This window comes from Mus caroli, unplaced genomic scaffold (assembly GCF_978045245.1).
Source record: "Mus caroli unplaced genomic scaffold, Mus_caroli_1 scaffold_17, whole genome shotgun sequence".
NCBI classification, from domain to species: Eukaryota; Metazoa; Chordata; class Mammalia; order Rodentia; family Muridae; genus Mus; species Mus caroli.
Genome location: NW_028227272.1, coordinates 91,583,502 through 91,604,490, shown reverse-complemented (window position 1 = coordinate 91,604,490; position 20,989 = coordinate 91,583,502). Strand labels below are relative to the sequence as shown.

Sequence of the window (20,989 nt, the reverse complement as noted above, 5' to 3'; positions counted from 1 at the left end):
AACTGATCAGAAGATTATAAACCAGGTGTTTATACACAAGAATACTGACAGACCAGGGAGACTCAGAAGCACTGCAAGAAGCGAGAACCATCAGGCACTGCTCTGAACTGGCTGTTCCTTCCCGCTGCCCTCAGTGTTATGGTATAACTAGAATCTGAAGTTATAGACATTTTGGCAGTTTTCTTATAGAAGATAGCTGGTTAAAAAATCAGTCTTCTGCTGAGCAGTACTGGTGCACGCCTTCAATCTCAGTGCTTGGGAGGCAGAGGCAGGTGGGTTGTTTGAGGCCAGCCTGATCTACAGACTGAGTTCCAGGACAATCAGGACTGCATAGAGCAACCCTGTGTTGGGGATAAAAAGTACTCTTGTACTGCTGCCATGCCTGTCCAGCAGCACCCACCAACTCCTAGGGACACAGTTCTATTTGTACCCAGCTCAAAGCACAGAAATAAGCCAACACGCCAGATGTCAGCAGCCATCCCATGCCTTCTGCCTACAGGATGGGGCACTGGGCTGTCTTCCACCCTTCCCCCCACCAACCTGTACTATAAAGGAGCAGACACAGAACTGGTTTACTCCCTGGAAGAGACAGCTATGGCTGAAGGACAAGCTGGAGATGAATGTGTCTCTGAGGAGAATCTCTCAGGTCTCCCATCAAGTAGCCAGCGCTGTGGCTCACTGTTTAGAAGTTGGATATGTGCACAGCTCGAGTTCCAATTACAGAGTCAGTCTTAGAATGTCTAGCCCTTTTTTTCCTTGTACAAAATACAGCCACAGGTTACTGTGGGAATATCTGAGGTGTTTTATGGATTGTAACATGATTCAAGAGGTGGTTTATTTGACAAACTACACAACCTGGCTTTTATCTCATAATGTGACGTGTAAGATGGAACTGAGATGCCCATTAAAGTACCCATCATCACTTCTGCTCAGTCCTTGCGTGTGTATGAATCCTATCAAAATTAAATATATCATTTAATTGACTTTGAGAATTACATTATTATATAGTGCTTTCAATGTACTTACAGCTAAAAGCTGATGCACAAAATAATATTATATAATGAAAACCTGAACGAGCCAACACAAACTGTCACTTTTTGTTATGGCAGAGAATGTCCACTGGCTCAAGTCAACCACCACTTCAGTATCCACACCTTGCACAGTCCTGGCCCTGAGACTGACCTGACCCAAGACAAGAGAAGATGGGAAGTGGCATGCTTCCAGGAAGGCTCCAACATGGCCTGGCAGCTCTCTGTCTAACCTCTGGAAAGCAGTCATTCCATAAGAAGCCCAACTATCCCAATCTATGAAAAAGCAAGGCAAAGGCAATGAGGGCAAAGGCAATGTGGAAGACGATGGCAGACACCAGACAAGTAAAGGCTGAGTCAACTTGGACCGCACAGTGAAAGCAGATACCATTTGGAATAGAAATTATCCTGTCTAGACCTGAATACTCAGTAGACAAGCAGTGCTGTTGCTATATGCCACTGCAACTGTGTTCAGGAACTCAGCATTTCCTTTACTAACAAATATAGGGACAATTACAATGAACTCATTTGTAAACGTTTAACAGGAACATTCTCCCTCTTCTGAAATGTCTTTCCAAATTGACAAAGAGGCTGTGAAGCCCACCTCCTCACACTTTCTTTCTTCGGCATATCAACAGATATTCACTTGTATCATACAGTTAATACTGAGAAGGAAGAGAGTAAAGACCCCAGATTAAAAACATAGAGGAGGAGAGAGATACAACATTTCATCCCTCTGTCAGAGGCCATTTTGGAAGCAAAGACTACATCATCACTCAGCAGAGACTACATCATCACTGAACAATGAACCTACCAGTTTATCTTGGCTCTCTCAGCCCAAAGACTTGTGACTACATCTCTGCTCCTTCATCCAGTCCACACTACTTGCACTACAGCAGCACGCACTAAGGTCTGAATATTGGTGTCTTCTCCAAAATTTGTTAGAACTTGGCAGTATTAGGGAAGATTTGGGGCTTGGCTGGAGCTAAGTCTCAGTGACTGAGAGCATCTGCTGCTCCTCCAGAGGACCTGAGTTTGATTCCTGGCCCCCACATCAGGTGATCCAGACAATCCAGCACCCACTTCTGGAATCCGTAGGTATTTGCACTCACACATGCACATGTATGCACAAACACACATAATTTGGGTTTTGTTTTGGGGTAAGGAAACAGATGGAGCTTGTTGGAAAGTGCCGAGTGTTTGGGCTGGAATAAGCTGCCTGCCCTGCCACCTGAGGCGGGAAGAGAGCAAGCCTTCACCGTGCACTGACTCAGCTGGTGACTGGATTCTCACCTCTGACTCAATGGCCGTGCAGCAAGCAGTGTTACTACCTCACCTCATCTGCTAAGTCCTGTCAAAGCAGCACAAACGGACTGAGAAAGGCCCCAAACACTTTGTATCAGCAACTTTATAGTGTGTGTAATAAAATGAGAACAAAGACAGAAACTAGGGAAAGCAGCAGGAAAGAAATGTGCTTCCCTCCTGCCAAGTCACAGAAAACTAGAGATGACATCTAAATGAATAACTAAGGCTAGCTTCCCTCACACCCACTCCATCAAGGGTGAAATATAAGCATTTTAATGCTAGCTCAAAGGAACATGATTTTTCTGCTTTATTCCCAACCTGAGCCAGCTAAAATTAAGCCTAAAAGACACAGACACTTGTTAAGTCTAACCTTCATCTCAACAGCTATGCAACCTTGGGCAATTTGCTCAACAGCATTTATGAAAGACGAATGACGCTGGCAGAGCTGAGCTGCAATTAAATGAGATAATACAACATTTGGAAATTATAATGAATAACACAAAGTTTGAGTAGCATTGTATTAAACAATGTAGCGTTGTTTGTTTAACGCAATAAGCATCTGCTACATGCCAGTTCTATGCTCCATAGACAATCTAAAAGCACAGACAACATGCTCAAGGGACAGCTAAGACTAAAGGAACAGAAAAGGCTAGCACACAAGAAAATTAAACTAGTCAGAATCGTTATGGAATAAAAACAGTAAGGCAGGAGAACAGAAAGTAACCTAAGAAGACAAGTTAGATCAGTTACAAACAGAATCTGAAGAGTTTAAAAATAAAAGTGGTTTTCATTCCATGCAGTAAGAGCCATGAAACCCTATATACTGCAGGAAACGAGAATGCACCCCACACACTCAGGGTAGGGACACAAGGGGACAACAATGGAAAACAAAACAAGCACACTGAGCTCCGCCTGCTCACCAACCTGCAACAGGATCACAAGGAAGAGTCACTTAGGGGACTTGTTTTAAAACACAAGAAAGAAGGCAGCGACACAGACAAGAGGATGAAAAGGCCTGCCAGTGCTGGTTAAGTTGCTAGCATCTCACCTTAGAGGGACTGACTTCTCTAGAACCCAAAGCATCATAGAGTAGCAGGAAGTATTCTAAGACACGATGCATTAACATAGCCTTACAATTAATCAGCCAATATTTAAGGAGTCAGAATTCCAAACACCAGTACATTAGGCCTTGAAAGCACAAACCACAACTTGGTCTAACAAAAGATGGAACCATAAAATTGTGACATTTTTAAGAACTGTAAAAAGGGTGGGACCAACAAACACATCTACGCATAAACGTCAAGAGAGCAAGTCTGAAGGAAGGACAAGGAAGCCCTTGGATGCAGAGAGGAAAGCTGCCATCAACAACGTGCAGGAAAGACTCAGCAGCACACCGAGGCCAGAGAGGCCCTCTCATTCACCTGCATCCACTTCTTCACAAGGACACAGAGCAGGAAGACAATACCTTAGGCTGGAAGCTCAAGAGGAGAGCCATGTATGTCTGTGGCTGGGGAAGACAGGGCTAGGACTCAAAGCCTGAAGGCCAGGAGTACAGAGGCCCTTTCTGCCACCTCTCCACACTGCTGGCGAGACTACCCTGGCTCCCATCATGCTCTCAGTGCTCACCCCACCTGCTCTCTTTCTCCTTGAACATGAACAGGACCACAGGTGTGAATTTACCTAAGAAAATAAGCGAAAGTAACATAGATGTCATCTCCAAGGTTTTAGGAGATGACTGTCAACTGCCTGTAAAGTGAGGCTCCTACTCCGGCCTGGAGTAAATAGCTAAATTGGAAAGAACAACAGTATAGTAAGATTTTAAGACAGATACTTGTCAAATAGCAGAAAGAAACCGAAATTGCCAATATTCATATTGCTAGCAACAGCATACTTTATAAGAGGTCTTCCCCAATCAAATCTAGCACATCTTTTTAAGACTCTAGAACAGAGACTCAACTAAAATGCACCCAAGAACCTGACTCAGAAGCTGAGGTAATGACTCCCCATTTTACCCAAATCCTGCTAACTCTGTGAGGGTACAGTTACACGGCGAGAGAAAACTATTGTTTGTTGCATATTAAGGTTGATTCCTTCTGCCATCCCTGCTGCTACTGGGACTTTTATTTTCAACTATTCTGCAAATCAAGGAAACCAACTAACTTCAGGCTGTAGCCACAATTACTTTCTTTTAAAACAGGATTTCACACTGTAGCCCTGACTCTCTGTGAACTCCCTACCTACCACAGGACAGTGTTCCTTAGCATAGCTAGCATAGGTTTATACTATACTAGCACTGGCTTTCACAGCCTGAAAGTAAGTCACTCATAGAAAACCTATACAGGTATATAGTCAGGCTGACCAAAATCAAACCATAGATCCTGTTTAATGAAGAAAACACAAGACTCAACGACTGTCCCTTGTCCTGACACCAATAAAAACAGATTAAACACTACAACTAGAGTCTCTCACTGCTGCCTCTGGGATAGATACACTGCCACTAAACACAACTCTACAATGTGCCTGACAGCACATGCAGGATGGGGACTCCAGTGACCCAAGTGCACCAAGATGGGGACCAAGTGACCCCAAGCAGTGCCTTGGTTTACTTCCCAGCAGTACCATTCAGGGAATTTCCTGGCCTCTCCTGGATGGCGAGAGGATTCGATAAACTGACCACAGGGCTCTAGGCCTGACCACTAAGCCTCTCTGTTCCTTAGGTAAATGGGCTACAGGCTAGCTGCCCGCCCTCAAAATGCTGACCTGGGCTTTTTACCTGGTAGCACTATGTGGACCATATGCACTATTGAGCACTATGAGCAATGTGAAACAAGATTAATTCCCTGCATCCCTATTTGTTTAACTTATAAAATGCAAATAATATTAGCTACATTGTAGGACTGCTGAACAGGGTACAATGCCTAATAATAAATGCCTGTCCAAGGGCCTACCTAATGCAGAGTACTGACTAATAGTGGTTACTGCTACTACTAAACAGTAGAAACTCAGTTTACATGAGCCCTTCTTGAAAAAGAAAACCATGTGACAGATTAAAGTGTTAACAGCAGCCTGTGATCTTCACCTCAGCCTGTGAGGACCCTCAGGTCAAGGCCAGCCCAATCTATCAGGAATTTTAAGCCAGCTTGAGCTGTCTCAAACTGCCAACAAGCTGGAGCTTTACCAACAGGTCCTATATCTTAACTTAGTACTGTGTCCCACACCATCCCCATCCTGATTCCCACCTTGCCAGAGATTAAGTTATAAAGTGTCACCATCAAAACTAAGCCCAAGAAAAAAGACATAAGCCATTTATACAAGGTATAACCTGTATTTTTTTTTTCTACATTTCCCTCCAGTAAGGTCTAACAACATAGTAAAGTTCCATGAGGGCAGAGACCAGTTACATCAATCTGATCCATGACTATGTCCCAAGAAGCCAGCAAGGGACCAGGCACAGGGAGGAAGGACATCTTCAACAAGTTACCCAAATTTTTGCTTTTCCAAATACTGACTATGGAAGCTGTCACTGAGAATAAACACCTGTTTAAATGTCACCTCCCAAGATCACAGACTGCAGCCAGGCAACTACTGGTGCACAGCTTTAATCCCAGGCAGACAGTGCTTGAGAGGCAGAGACAGGCAGATCTCTCTGAGTTTCTGTAGCAAGGTCTACAAAGCTAGTTCCAGGACAGCCAGAGCTACACAAAGATATCTTGTCTCAGAAAAAAAACAAAAAAAACAAAAAAAAACAAAAAACAAAAAACAAACAAACAAAAAAAAAAAATAAAAGAAATTGTTGCACCTGGCAAGAATGCCAGCTTCACTCTTCTCTCACTGTGGTGACAACTCACTTTTTGGAAACCTCTTCATGCAGTAAACCTTGCCTCACTCTTGTTCTGAACCCAAACAATGAAAATGGAGGAAACCCCAGCCACAAGGCATCTAGACTCCTCTCTTCATTTTTTGTTACTTTCCAAAGCTAGACTTATTTTAAATGTGCACGAGACCTACTACAAAGCTGGATCTAAGTTCTAGCTGAAAGAATGTCCCTCTGTTGGCTAGGAGTAAGGAATAACGAACAACTTCACCTTCCAAGCTGATTGCTCCCAGATTCTAAGCTAGTCTTAATTAACCCCAGTAGGACAGGTAGTGAGTGCACCTCTGGAGGCTGAGGCAGGAATGCAGTCACCAGCCTGGGCTGTCTGGTAAGACCCCGTCTCAATCGATAAAACCGCTCCAAATATCCACTAAGAGTTGTATGGACTCCAATTAACTACTAGGCTATTCCTTTAATACAGAGGCCCCATCTTTCCACTTTCCACATTCAGTAGATTGTCCCAACATACAGTAGGCACTTATACCCATTTATATACAAATAAGTAAGTTTCTTCCTCCCATGCATAGCACTTAAAGCTCTCTAATCTTTTTTGTGGTTTTTGGGTTTTGCTTGGTTTGGTTTGGTTTTTGGTTTTTTTGAGACAGGGTTTCTCTGTGTAGCCCTGGCTGTCCTAGAACTATGTGGACCAGACTGGCCTCAAGCTCAGAGACATGCCTGCCTTTGCCTCTGTCTTTGCTGGAATTAAAAGCATGTGCCACCACTGCCTGGTGCTTCTGTTTTAAGGAGGGTCTCACTCACCCTCTAGCCAGAACTCACTATGAAGCTTCAACTCACTACAGTCCTGCCTCAAAACTGATCTAAGTGTGCCGACACATCCGGATTCCAGTTGAATCCATCTCTACCATGCTTCGCCTCTGCCTTTTTCTAGGTTTCCAAACTCCCTGCCCTACTCTTTATTCCACATGCAAATGTCCTTGGGACTAACTAAAAAAGTTAAGATGTATTGATTCATTGAACAAGCATTTATTTCATGCTTAAACGGTACTGGGTACCAGGGAATGCCTATGATTGTAAAATACTGAAGGTAAAAAACTCAGCTGATTTCTACAGAGGATTAATCAAATAGACACTTTAAAGAAGTGCTTAGTTTTTTTAAAGTATTATGAACAAAGAACAGGCATACAATTTTACATACTTAGAGTAACATGGGGGTGGGGCTGCTCCCCAACAAAGGGATTTCTCAGCAAAAACTGAATGAGGAAAAAAGTTACTAAACAAGGTATAACCCCAGACCAAGACAACAGTGCAGAGAAGGGTCACTTATGTGGTCCAGAGAGAGCTGAGGGGTGAGTCAGTCACCTGGGACAGGACACTTAGGCAAGAACACAGGTTCTATGACTCCTTTAGTCTTTATCTTACAAGTCACAACACCATTAAGGAAGGCTTTGGTTTTGGATTTGTCGGGTTTTTGGGGGTAGGGGGTGGTTTTGCTCTGGGCAGAGTTTAGGTTTTCTTTTTCGTCTTTGTTTGTTCAGAGACAAAAGCCTCACTGAGTAACTCCTGCTTGATGCCCAGCACCTATGTGATTGCTAAAAGTATAGGTGTGCAAGCACTAGGCTCCAAGTTTGACCTTAGCACCCATGGAAAAAAAAAAAAAACAACAAACAAAGTAGGTGTGGTAGCACACCCCCACAAAGCCAGTGCTGCAGGGGCAGGGGCAGGGGCAGGGGCAGGGGCAGGGGCAGGGGCAGGGGCAGGGGCAGGGGCAGGGGCAGGGGCAGCTCTAGAGATTCAGGGCCAGCCACACTCACCTCATCAGTGAGCTCTGTGGGAAAGGGACTGTCTCTAAAGAGAAGGTGGGTGGATCCTGAGCAAAGTTTCCAGGGGCTTCCACAAACTGATACCACATCTGGCCAGAAATTTTCTTTTGTTTTTTAATAACAGGCAAGTGTTGAATCCCTTTCCTAGTCATCTCCATAGGCCTTCGTCCTCGGCAGGGAGAGGCCTTCTCCAAACTATCTGCCACGATCCTAACCCTTCCCTTCCTTCCTTTCTCCTCTCTGTACCTAACTATGCTGCTGCTGAGCAACCGAGCCAGGCCCCGGAGGAACTCAGCAGACTCAGCACTGTTTTGACTCTGCTATAGGATTACTATCAGAGAATGTACAAAATCAGAGTGCACTCAGTGAGCTCCTACTCATTTTCTTATCCACGCTGTTTTGAAGAACTTTCAGAATCTTCTTAGTAGTCAGTATTTGTCTCAAGGACTAGAGGTCTATTTCTATCTAAATATAGTTTAGCTCAAAATTAACCATCAAAAGGACTCTAAGATATTTTTTGACCCTCAAAAATATTTTTTACAATCATCCTATGTCCATTTAAATGAGGATTTAATTTATGGCTATTGTAGACTATATCCTTAATCCTACTCTAACTATAAAATAACTTTCCCACCAGAACATTCCATAATGGCAAAGGCAACAGTAGCTCTTGTTTTAGAGTTGATTTCCAGGCTCCAGTTACATGTTTGGCACTCTTTGGTGCGCAATGAATAAACAGTTTTAACCAGAATGGTGGTGCACACTTTAACCCTGGTACTCAAGAGGCAGAGGGAGACAACTCTGAGTGAGCTCAAGGTCAGCCTGGTCTACACAGTGAGCTCCAAGCCAGACATGTGTGTATGCATGCACATATGAATGTCTCTATTCCTGTGTGCGTGTGTGTGTGTGTAGTGAGATCCTGCCTAATCAATCAATAGTTCTATCAGCACACAGGATCAGTCTACATGTACAAAGCAATACACCATGCGATTTCCATGAGAACACTAAGAGCCTGGTGTGACTGCTCTCATAGTCTGCCACACTAAGAACCTAGGATAACTGCACTCACACACTCTACGGCCACACTAAGAACATGGTGTGACTGCTCTCACACAGTCTGCCACACTAAGAACCTAGGATAACTGCACTCACACACTCTACGGCCACACTAAGAACACGGTGTGACTGCTCTCACACAGTCTGCCACACTAAGAACCTAGGATAACTGCATTCATACACTCTACGGCCACACTAAGAACATGGTGTGACTGCTCTCACACAGTCTGCCACACTAAGAACCTAGGATAACTGCACTCACACACTCTACGGCCACACTAAGAACACGGTGTGACTGCTCTCACACAGTCTGCCACACTAAGAACCTAGGATAACTGCATTCATACACTCTACGGCCACACTAAGAACATGGTGTGACTGCTCTCACACAGTCTGCCACACTAAGAACCTAGGATAACTGCACTCACACACTCTACGGCCACACTAAGAACACGGTGTGACTGCTCTCACACAGTCTGCCACACTAAGAACCTAGGATAACTGCATTCATACACTCTACGGCCACACTAAGAACATGGTGTGACTGCTCTCACACAGTCTGCCACACTAAGAACCTAGGATAACTGCACTCACACACTCTACGGCCACACTAAGAACACGGTGTGACTGCTCTCACACAGTCTGCCACACTAAGAACCTAGGATAACTGCACTCACACACTCTACGGCCACACTAAGAACACGGTGTGACTGCTCTCACACAGTCTGCCACACTAAGAACCTAGGATAACTGCATTCACACACTCTACGGCCACACTAAGAACATGGTGTGACTGCTCTCACACAGTCTGCCACACTAAGAACCTAGGATAACTGCATTCATACACTCTACGGCCAAACTAAGAACATGGTGTGACTGCTCTCACACACTCCGCCACTCTGCATCTCCAACTATAAAATAGGAAACAACTTTTTCCTTTCCAGAGTCAGTTTCAATGGGTAGTGGTAGTGTACATCTTTAGCCCCAGCACTCAGGAAGCAGAGGCAGGAGGATCTCTGTGAGTTCGAGGCCAGTCTGACTGAGTTCCAGGACAGCCAAAGCTACACAGAGAAACCCTAGTCTTAGAAAACCAAAAAAAAAAAAAAAAAGGTCAGTTTGAAAATCTCCTTTTCCCCACTGCCCCACCTTCTCTCTCATCTTCATCAGTGCTGCAAACTGTCCCCACCCAGCATCATGGAAGACACAAAGTACTCTACTAGTTTTACCAGAAAGAAGGAAGGAGGCTCAGCTGTCACACTAAAACCACTGTGAGCTACGCAACCCTCCCCACAGCACCCTCCCAGTAGTGGTTTAATCCCCACCCCACCAGGCTCTCCACCTCCAGAACCTCAGCCACATTGCTCTGTGAATCCAGAAATGCATTTGCTACCTACTAGAAATGTAAGGTAAGAAGTTCCCGTGCCCTCCATCGTCTACCTCGTCCTTCGTTTGTAGCCCCGCACACGCACACGGTGCTCTGTACTGCACCTGCCTGTCAGCCCGTCCCGACTCTCACTCCTCAGTCCCGCTCTTGCTTCCTCCCCTTCATCGCTATGTCCAGCTGCCCTTGCCTCTCCTCTCATAACCACATCTGACCAAGGGAACCTGGCCTACCATACAGAGCCTCACTCGAGTTGCCCAACTAGCTAGCCGTCCTGTGTTCTGTGCCCACCAGTTCTCCACACGGCCACATCTCTCAGAACACAGGCTTGCCTGTGCTCACTTTTCCTTGACTACACCTCTAAGTGGTGCCTGCACCCAGCTTTTCTTGAACCCATCTCTGGAAAGCAGTCAGACCCCTCTTTCCCTTACAATCAACAGAGACCACCACTCCACTCACACCTCACACAGAGAACGTGCCCATATTTTCTCAACTAAGAAGACCCTGTAGACTCTTAAAATATATCAAAGCATCAATTAGTCAACAGAATAAAGGTAAACCAAAAAATAATCAACTATATCTTCAATCATGTATCTAACGAAGAATGAATATTTTGTTATTTAAAACATAGGTCTTAAACCAGGATGGGATCCTTGTCTGTAGTCCCAGCATTCAAGAGGCTGAGGCAAGGCGATCTCAGGTGGGCTGGGACCATAATGGTACTGGTGGGGGGTGGGCAGATTAGAGTACAATTCAAGATGTTCAAATTCAGCCTTTAGTCATAATTAAAAGCAAATCCAAATAAAATGTCAAATATTTAAAACTTTAAAATATTCCTCATAAGAATTGGAAAAACACAAAAGTTGAGAGTGGTGAAACAGGCCTTTTATCCCAGCCCTCGGAGGCAAATGTAGAGGCAGAGGAGGCAGAGGAGGCAGAGGAGGCAGAGGAGGCAGAGGAGGCAGAGGAGGCAGAGGAGGCAGAGGAGGCAGAGGAGGCAGAGGAGGCAGAGGAGGCAGAGGAGGCAGAGGCAGAGGCAGAGGCAGAGGCAGAGGCAGAGGCAGAGGCAGAGGCAGAGGCAGAGGCAGAGGCAGAGGCAGAGGCAGAGGCAGAGGCAGAGGCAGAGGCAGAGGCAGAGGCAGAGGCAGAGGCAGAGGCAGGCAGGTCTCTGAGTTTGAAGCCAGCCTAGTCTAAAGAATGAGTGCCAGGACAGCCAGGGCCAAGGGCTGTTACACAGAGAAATCCTGCCTCAAAATAATTAATAAATAAATAAAAATTTAAAAAAAGGAAAATGCGCTCTTCAGACACTGATTGTAAACACATAAACTGATATGATATTTTAGAAGACACCTTGGCAACAATATACGTTGTTCCAGTGTGCTCATAGCTGGTACACAGTCTTCCTTATAGATAGGTATCCTACAGCAGATGCTCAGAGCACAAGTTTACTTACCACTAAGTGTACATAAGAACAGCAGTGACAACAATTTTAATATCCCTTCATTAGAACTAAAGAAACCAAAGGGTATGTATAAAATGAAATCGTTCCCAAGCAAAATGAAAGCAAAAATCAACAAAACAAACAGAACCAAACCTGACAAGGGCCAGGAATGCAGCTCCTGTGGTAGTGTATTTGCCTACAATCCATGAATCCCCAGATCGAACCCTAGCATGGCATAAAGTGGGCATGGGGACACATGCCTGTAACAACATTCCAGGGGCTGAGGCAGAAGGATTTCAAGGTAGGCTGGGCTACATGAGAGCCCATCATGCTCCTCCAGAGAAACCCAGTCTGGTTCCCAGCATCCATCTGGGGTGTTCATAACTGCCCACAAGCTCTATGGGATCCAACACACTCTTCTGGCACCCAAGGGCCCTTACACAAATGTGGCATATACTCATATAGACACACAAATACTCTAACATTTTAAAGAAGGTGGCACACATATTAATCCTAACACCCCAACGCAGAGATAGGCAGATCTCTGTGAGTTCAAGGCCAGACTAGTCTATATAGCAAATTCCAGGCCAGCCAGACATACACAGCAGAACCTTTTCATCGACACGACAAACAACTTAGAAAATTAAAAACAACACATACATGGAAGTCAAGTATGGTAGCTCAGTCCTATAACACCAGCTCCTGAGAGAATGCAGGAGGACTGCTGTGAGTTTAAAGCCAGTGTGAGCTGCATAATGAATTCCAGACCAGATAGGACCAGAGAGGCTATCACCAAAATAAATTTAAAAAAGAGCCAGGCCTCAGGCTGGAGAGATGGCTCAGTGGTTCAGAGCACTGACTGCTCTTCCAGAGGTCCTGAGTTCAAATCCCAGCAACCACATGGTGGCTCACAACCATCTGTAATGGGCTCTGATACTCTCTTCTGGGGTGTCTGAAGAAAGTGTAATATAAAACAAATAAATAAATCTAAAAAAAAAAGAAAAACAAAAGAGCCAGGCCAGGTGATACAGGCCTATAACCCCAGCTACTCCAAAGGCTGAAGCAGGAAGATCTGAGTTCAAAGCCTTCCTGGAACACAGAGTGAACTCAAAGCTAAAGAAACACTAGTAAGTCCCTCCCAAACACTAGCAAGAGAAAGGACTGGACAATGTACTTCAGTGGCCTATTTATCTGTGAGGCTAAAAGGAAATTAATCACACCAAGCATTCCCTAGGAATGAGCTCCTTGCATGAAGAGCGCTGTGTCTGAGACTGACAGACACCTGTAAATGTGGATGCCCCATAAACTCTTGTCCTCTAGTCCATCTAAAAAGAACAGCCCGTGCTAGTGCAGTTCAGGCACCCGGTCTCTCTGCATTCCTCCTCTGTAAGGTGAGATGAATCTCGTCCCCCAGAGCTTTTCTCAGATGTCTGTGCTGCAACAGGATGACCAGAGTCCTTATAAACAAAGCTCCTTCCAGAGGTCATCGAAAACTACACAAAATTGCCTGAGCCTGGGAATCCCAAAACCCTGACAAGTTCTCCAGAGGAGAGCAGGTCAGCCTGCCCAGGTCCCGCTACATCTACCACCTGCTAACAGAAAGGCTGGGGTTCCCCTTCCCTCACAGTCAGGACTCCAGGAAGGAGGTGTCAGCTAACGACTGTCTCCTAAGTCACTGCTAGCATCTTACAGCACTAGTGACTCTCAGACACTGAAAGCCCCAAGACCCAAATGCTGCTCTAGCTGTCCAGTACTCCATGTTGGTCTAGCACTACCTGCTGGGCCACACACACTATCGGGACAGAGCAGACTATTAAGAGGAAAGCCAAAAGTTTACATTTTACTATTTACATGATATAATCACAACTATAAAAAATTGTTCTGGGGCTGAGCGGTGGTGGCACAAGCCTTTAATCCCAGCATTTGGGAGGCAGAGGCAGGCAGATTTCTGAGTTCAAGGCCAGCCTGGTCTACAAAGTAAGTTCCAGGACAGCCAGGGCTACACAGAGAAACCCTGTCTCAAAAAACCAAAAAAAAAAAAAAAAAAGTTGTTTCTCTCAGAAAACAGTGTCAGTAAACTATTAGACCCCAAATATCTTCACTACAAAAAAAAAAAAAATTGTACAAATTCATTCTTCTCATCAGACTACAGATAGATAGATAGATAGATAGATAGATAGAAAACAGATCCAGCAATATATCTGGGCAATCTGAGTTTTCATTATAGCACAAAGCTTAATGGCCAATACTGAACAGTGATCGTTCAATAAACTGCCTTATTTCCAGAGATTTCTTCCAAAATATTTAGAAGTGAACAAGTAATGTTTAATTTTCCTTCATTCCACCTATCTACAGAAGCAAATGCTCAGCCAAATAAACAGCCACCCTTCCAAAGACCACAAATCCCAGCCTCCTGTGCAGCTAAGTATGGTCACATGACTAGATCTGACCACTAGCACATGGGTGGGGAAGACCCCGTTGTCCATTGGAGAGGAGGCAGACAGACATTAAAGGATTAAGTGTATATAAGTCAGTTGTGACTCACCCTACAACTATCAGCAATAAAGGCTGTGGAAGAAGGAGAAAGCCCTACTTGGCTCTCATGGGGAAGCTGAGGGCGAATGCTTGCCTCATGTGTGTAATGTCCTAGATTTAACTTTGTGCACAGCTAAGGGGGAGAGGGGACAGGGGGTGGGGACAGGAAAGGCATCCCTGAGGTAATGATGCAGAGGAAGAAGAGTGAGTGTGTCTGAAAAGGAGACAGGGAAGAGCAGAGAAGTATCCATCCCACCATCTGCACAGCAACATGACAGCTGCCAACCTGCTATCACAGGGGAAGACACCTATGCTGAGCCTGAGTCCTGAAGTCATTCCCTAGAAGTACTTGAGGGGCCTCAAGGACTTCTCCAAACCAGGTACCTCAAAGCTCTTGGAGAAACGAAACGCCAGTGCCAGCAACCCACCCAGACACACCCAAGACACAACCATAGCCACAAATCCCATCAAATATTTCTAAATAAAAAAAAAAATCAACTGATCGCTGAAATTGTTTTGTTTTTTTCAACTTTAAAAAAAAAAAGGAACAAAAAAAGCTAGGGGTTGTGTGACTGTGACAATGTTGTTTAAAAAAGAGTTGATGCCTTCCTTCTATACGCTGGTTTCATACCACGTCAAACCATCACAGCAGGCCAACCCAAGCAAAGCGTCTCAATTATGAGATTTCAATTTTGTATGATGAAATGACTCATCATCGAGACATGACTTCTACATGACTCCTGCATATCACACACACACACATCCCTAGTCAAAAAGTATTTCTTGTCAAATTTTAGTTTATTAACAATAATAACATACATAAAAAAATCATCCTTGAGAAAAATGGCATCTCTTCAGAACTAACTGCCAAGAATCCAGCATGGCTCCTTGTCAGCACAAATCTGCCTTGGTAGATCCACAGCAGGTTAGATGTCCAATGTTAGGTTTCTCTCTCAACCAAGAACTGTAACTCACTACAGAATGCTCAAATGAGAATTTCAAAGCCAAAATATAACTTTAAAAAGCATAGCTGTTTAATACAATGTACTTCCAAGTCAAATTTTGTTTTTATATATCAATATGAAACTAAAATTTTTAAAATAACACTTGCCTGCACTAGCTAATGTGAACCTTTATTTTAGTTCCGTGAAACCTGCATTCAACTCTCACGTACCCAGCAGAAGACTTTACACTCAACAGCTTAACATTATGAAGCTGACGTGAAGCATAATTTCAAAAGATTCCTTCATTTAGGGACAACTTTAGGTAAGTTAAAATAATTTAATAATTTTTTTCCAAGTAATTAAACACCAATTTTTAATCCCCATAAAACCCCACCCCATGCGAGCACTGGGTTATGAGTTCCCACAGACTGCCTTGCCATCAAACACGACAATGGGTAGGACAGCACAGGGTCCCTGCCTTCAGAAGACATACCCACTCCATACACTACTACTCCAGTCCTACAGCTGTGACAGACAAACTGTGAAGTTACAGGTGACCCTGTCTGTTATGTCCAAGCAAGAGATCTGTTCCTAAGACGAAAGTAGACAAGTACAAATGGAGGAAACCCACCAAAACACTCAACACAAAGTAGAGTGTTAGGGCCAAGTTACTGTCTAGAAATACCACAGAATTCTCAAGACTAACAGCTCCAAGTGCTGAGCCATGTTCTTCACAGACTTTCTGGAAACTTGTGGTGCTTGCTGGCTAAGCTCCTTCTTGAGAAGTTACTGGGAAGAGGGACACTGGCTGGCAGGTGGGAACAAGAGCATCAGCAAGTAGCAAGAGATTCAGAAATGAAGCCCTCCCTCCCTCCCTCTAGGAGTCCAACTATGTATACTATGTAACTATGTCCTGCAGTACAAAATGATTCTTGGTCATCCAAGATTCTATACAAAATTTCTTTCTGGAACAGACATTTGCCAACCATCAACTCTGTAACATCTCTGTGCTATTTAAATTTCTATTAAAATGGTTTAAAGTAATACCCAAAGTAAACACATACAGTATTTCTTTCCTTGACAGTTACATAACACCCATGACAGAATTCATGCCATGTCTGAAACAAGCCATCTTAGCTTTACCCTCAGTCACTGCACTGCACTGCACAGCCCAGACTTGAGCTCCTGCCTCAGACTGTCAGTCACTCCCATCTGTGAGTCACAAGCACAGGAGTCCAGCCACGAAGAAAACTCAGTGACAGAGTAGAACTCTCAAGTGAGATTCCTCTAGCCAAGGGTCTTTTTCACTATCCATGTTCTCATGAATGGTATTTTTTTTCAACTCCTAGCACATAGCAGTGGTATAGCACAGAGCATAGAGGTTACAGTTTTAACAGGTCACACACCAAAGTGTCTTCAAGAAGCTCCACTGGGTCAGTCAGTCAGTTTCCTCTCCTTACAGATAACAACCATCCCTTCAACTCTACTCCTTCAAAAGACAACAAAATCTTCATCATCCACCAGGCATACGAAATGTGTGTCCCTGCCTTACAGACACAGGAGCAGCCCTTCTAGAATAATTTCTGAGCTTATGCCTCTCTGAGGTAAATACAAACTTTCTGTGGCCATTTTTACAGAGTACCTGGTATAGATGCTGACAAGGGTTTTAACTTTTTGGACAGTACCACAGACACCACCGCCATGCTAGGACAGAAGCTCCGAAGGGCAGGGTTCTTTAAGACATGTACCCTGAAAATCCATATATCCAAATAAACCTCCTTAACCATTATTCCTCTGAAACCTTGACAAGTGAAATTTGAGCTCCTGTCTCCCACTTACAGTCTATTTAAAAATGTAATTCTTTAAGACAATTAAAAAAATTTAACAAAGATAATTCCACTACATTATTAACATTAACATCTCAAATCAAAATACCTAATAGTTACTCATAACATGCAAAGTACAAAGTGTCAAAAGAGAAATGTAAGTATTTAAAGAAAAAAAATAACTTCACACCAAACTTTATGACTTATCAATATGCAAAAAGAACTCTATACTGTTAACAGTTAAAGCAAAAAACAAAATGCACCAGTGGTTTCAATTCTTCCACTCAAAAACAGACTAGTTTACTTGGGGGAGGGGGGTGACAAGTTTCATTACAGGGGCTCATCTAAACTGTACTTCTGCAAACCCTAAATTAACTCTACCAAAACCTGTACCCAAACAGTCTCTAGGTTACAGCCCTGAGTCATCATACAGTACTTAATAAGAAGTTAGGAGCCGATGAACAGAAAGCCAGGCTAACAACTGACATAGGCCTCCCGGAGTCCTGGCTGTATGACCTTGGACTAGTCACTGCCCACCTCTAGGCTCAGTCTGCTCATCTGTAAAATGGGCAGCATTTCCAACTGGGAGGTTATTCGAGGGAATATATAAAAGGCCTTGCACTAATCTATGAGTGTGCAAACAGTTACAAGGAATATTTTCTTGGGATTTGGCAGAACTCAAGAAGCAAATGATGCTGCACCTCGACGACAGGAGTCACATAATCTAGGGCTGGGCAAAGACAAGACAAGTCATTGGAGTCACTGACTCACGAATTTTGCCATTTTTAACTATTTCGGGGTAGGGAGGGGCCTCTAGCTTAGTGCTGATATTCAGCAGCTCTGGGGCCTCTGGAGCCTGAGTGGGTCTGCGCCTATAAATAGATGTTGAAGTTTTGAGGCGATACACAGGTCTCCATTCTAATTCCCGTCTCCTCCCGCTGCTATGCAGGTCACCCCGGCCCCTCCGGTGCCCTGGGTAGCCCGCGCTCGCCGCCCGACTTCCGAGCACACCGGGTCCCCAGGCCCGGGCGCGGGCCCACTGGGCCTCGCAGGCAGCAGGCTGCCGACCTTCGCCGGCCCGGCCCGACCGGGCCTTGCGTCCTCGCCTCCCGGCCGCCAGCCCCATTTTCTGATCCCGTGCATTGTCCTTGCCCAGAACCCCGGCGCTCCGCACGCCGGTGGGGACCGAGAGGAGGGACGAGGGAGGAGCTGGGGGCAGAGGATGAGGAGGAAGAGGAGGAGGAGGAGGAGAACAGCCTCCTCCCCTGCGCCCGGGCAGCCAGTGGAGGTCTGGCGCCGGCCGGGCCCGAGGCAGCGGGTCCCACCCGCCGCAACTTTCCTCGGGGACGAGGCTTTCTTCCCCGGGCCCCGGGCCCCAGGCCGCCCGCCCGCCCGCCCGCTCCTAAGATGGCAGGTCCCTCCCTCCCTCCGCTAGAGGCCTGGCGAGCCCGGCTCACAGGCCCCGGGAAGCCGCGCGCAGGGCCGCGCCGCGCCGGGCGGGGCGGACACTCACCGGGACGATGGCGGGGCGCTCGCGCCGCTCCCTCCGGTGAGTCTCAGCCTCGAGCTCCCGCGCCGCGCTCCCGCCGCGGCCTCCGCAGCCAGCGCCGCCCCGGCCGCCTCTCTCCGCCCCCGGCGTCCCGGCTCCGCGCCGCAGCCGCGCTGGCTCAGGGTCCGTCGGGCTGGCGGGGCCGGCGGCGCCCGCGGCCGGGGAGGCAGGCGACAGCCCCTCCCCGGCAAATACCGCAGTCCCCGGGCCCCCGAGTGCTGGCGGCGGGGCCCGGCCCGGCCCGGTGCGGAGGGCGGCGGCGGCGGCGAGGCCGGGCGCCGAGTGGCGGCCGCTGCCGGCCGCTTCTTCCCGACGAGGATTTTTGTAAATCTCACAAAATGGCGCGCGCTCCGAAGCTGCGCAGCGAGCAGCGCCGGGGCCCGAGCGGCGGCGGCGGCGGCGGCGGCGGCTCCGCCAGGAGAGCCCGGACCGCCCGCCCCCGATCCCGCACAGACACTCGCGCACACTCACCGCGCGCACACTCGCCCTCGCACACGCTCCCTCACACTCACACCGGTCCCGCCCGCTCGCCGGCGGCGGCGGCGGCGGCAGCGGCAGCGGCACCAACAGCAGCAGCAGGAACAGCAGCACAAGCGGCGGCGGCGGTGGCGCCCGCACCCCCGCTCGGGGAGTCCGCTTTCTCAGCCCGACCTGGGCCGCGATCGGCAGCAGCGACGGCAGCAGTCTCCCCGGATCCCCCCGCCGCGGTTGCCGCCGCCACCCCCGCCTCACTCCAATGGGGCTTTTTATTATTATTCGGGCGGGAAGCGAAAGGGTTTAAAAAAAAACCAACCAACAAAATGGCGACGGACCGACCCGGTCGCTATAGCAACTGTCAATCAAAACGCAAAACCCCGGCTGACGTGCTGACGTCCTCCGCCCGGCCCCCCCGGCCCCAAGCCGGCGGGCGGGGCCTGTTGCTCGGGTAACGGCAGATTCCGTTCCCTCCTTCCCCTCTCTCCTCCGTCCCCCAGCCAACCACCCAACCCCCCTCAGGTCACGTGAAGGATAAATTCGGAGCTCGGGCCCGCTATGAGTGTCAGAGGAGGGCGCGTGATTCGCTCGGGGGAGGGGAGTGGAGGGAAGGGAAGGGAAGGGAAGGCACGGGGGCGAGGCGGTGGCCTGCCGGTGCGCGAGCGAGCGAGCGCCTGCCGCCTCGCGGCCGCCTCGCCCCACCCCCGCGCTCGCTCCCACGCCGACTGCGGCCGGGCCAGCGCGCGCCCCCGCGGCGCAGCGCGCTCCCGCGCCGCGAGCCCGCAGCCCCGCCCGCACGGCCTAGGAAGGAAGGGAAGCCGAGGGCAAGCCGCCCACCTCGGGGCCCGGGGAGGCCGCTGTCGCGAGCCCCTAGCCGGACCGGGCCCGCGCAGGCCGGGACGATCGCCGGCGTCCGGCTCACCTCCGGAATTCCGCCCGCGGCTGCAGGCGCGCGGCCGCCACCTTGCTCGGGCCGTGCCCGCGCGCGGGCCGCGCAGAAACTTTCCAGGCTGGGCACGCTCCCGGGCGCCGGTTCCCTGGTTTCTCCATCGGAATGCCCAGCCAGCGCCAACCCCAGGGCTTTGGGAGGGGATTGAGTAGGTTGGGGGGGAGCGTGTTTTTTGGTTTTTTTGTTTTTTTTTGATTGTTGCCTGTCCTAAGTCACCTCGGTTTCCCGATTCTTAAATTTGCCCACTTGGCCTTAACCGTCGAATCTTCACTGGAATTCTGCCTTTCGTTTTTATTTATTCTACTGTCATCCGCCTGGCTAAATACTGCTGGGTGTCCTCTCGGGCCATTGACACTGAAGTCCCCTGTGCTGGCTACTTTGTAATTAGGAGACAGCCACTGGCTAAAATTGTATTTTGTACCTATTCTAAAATCATGGCGTTAGCTAGTAGCTTAAAAGGATATACATAAAGATATTTTCGTGTGTAAGTATATACACTGTTGCACACCAAAAGTAACTGGATTTATTTCTACACATGGTTTTTACCATAGTAGTGTTGACGTTTTGCTTAAGCTCTTTGCAACAGATGCAGTCTTATAAACAAATGTAAAAATACTGGTCTCTGTGCAGTATGATCCTAGGAAACACTTGACTTCAGTGATTTCCAACAAACCTCCTATGGTTAGTACACCACTGATATACTAAAGCACCTAGTCAACTTAACAGAAAGTGGGGGGGGGGGGGGGAAGGGGCAAAAACTAAAGTAAATTAGGGCACAGGAAGGAAAGTAAGTTGCTTTAGACTACCTCGGATATAAAAAATTTCCAGCATCTGACAAACATACTT

The 20,989-nt window shown here is 47.2% G+C and overlaps 1 protein-coding gene across 4 annotated transcripts in view; it reads right to left on the bottom strand.

The window, feature by feature from the left end:
• Dyrk1a (dual specificity tyrosine phosphorylation regulated kinase 1A) overlaps positions 1-18,936 on the bottom strand; it is a 120,925-nt gene extending 101,989 nt beyond the window's left edge. For 2 of the 4 annotated variants that reach the window (XM_021185336.3, XM_085832294.1), the window contains exon 1: positions 18,685-18,860. The gene's annotated coding sequence lies outside the window, so the exon portion shown is untranslated. Of the gene's footprint in view, positions 1-18,239; positions 18,477-18,684 lie in introns of those variants that run through there. The other 2 variants (XM_085832295.1, XM_029470577.2) reach the window with 2 other exon arrangements.
• Positions 18,937-20,989: the final 2,053 nt, after the last annotated feature.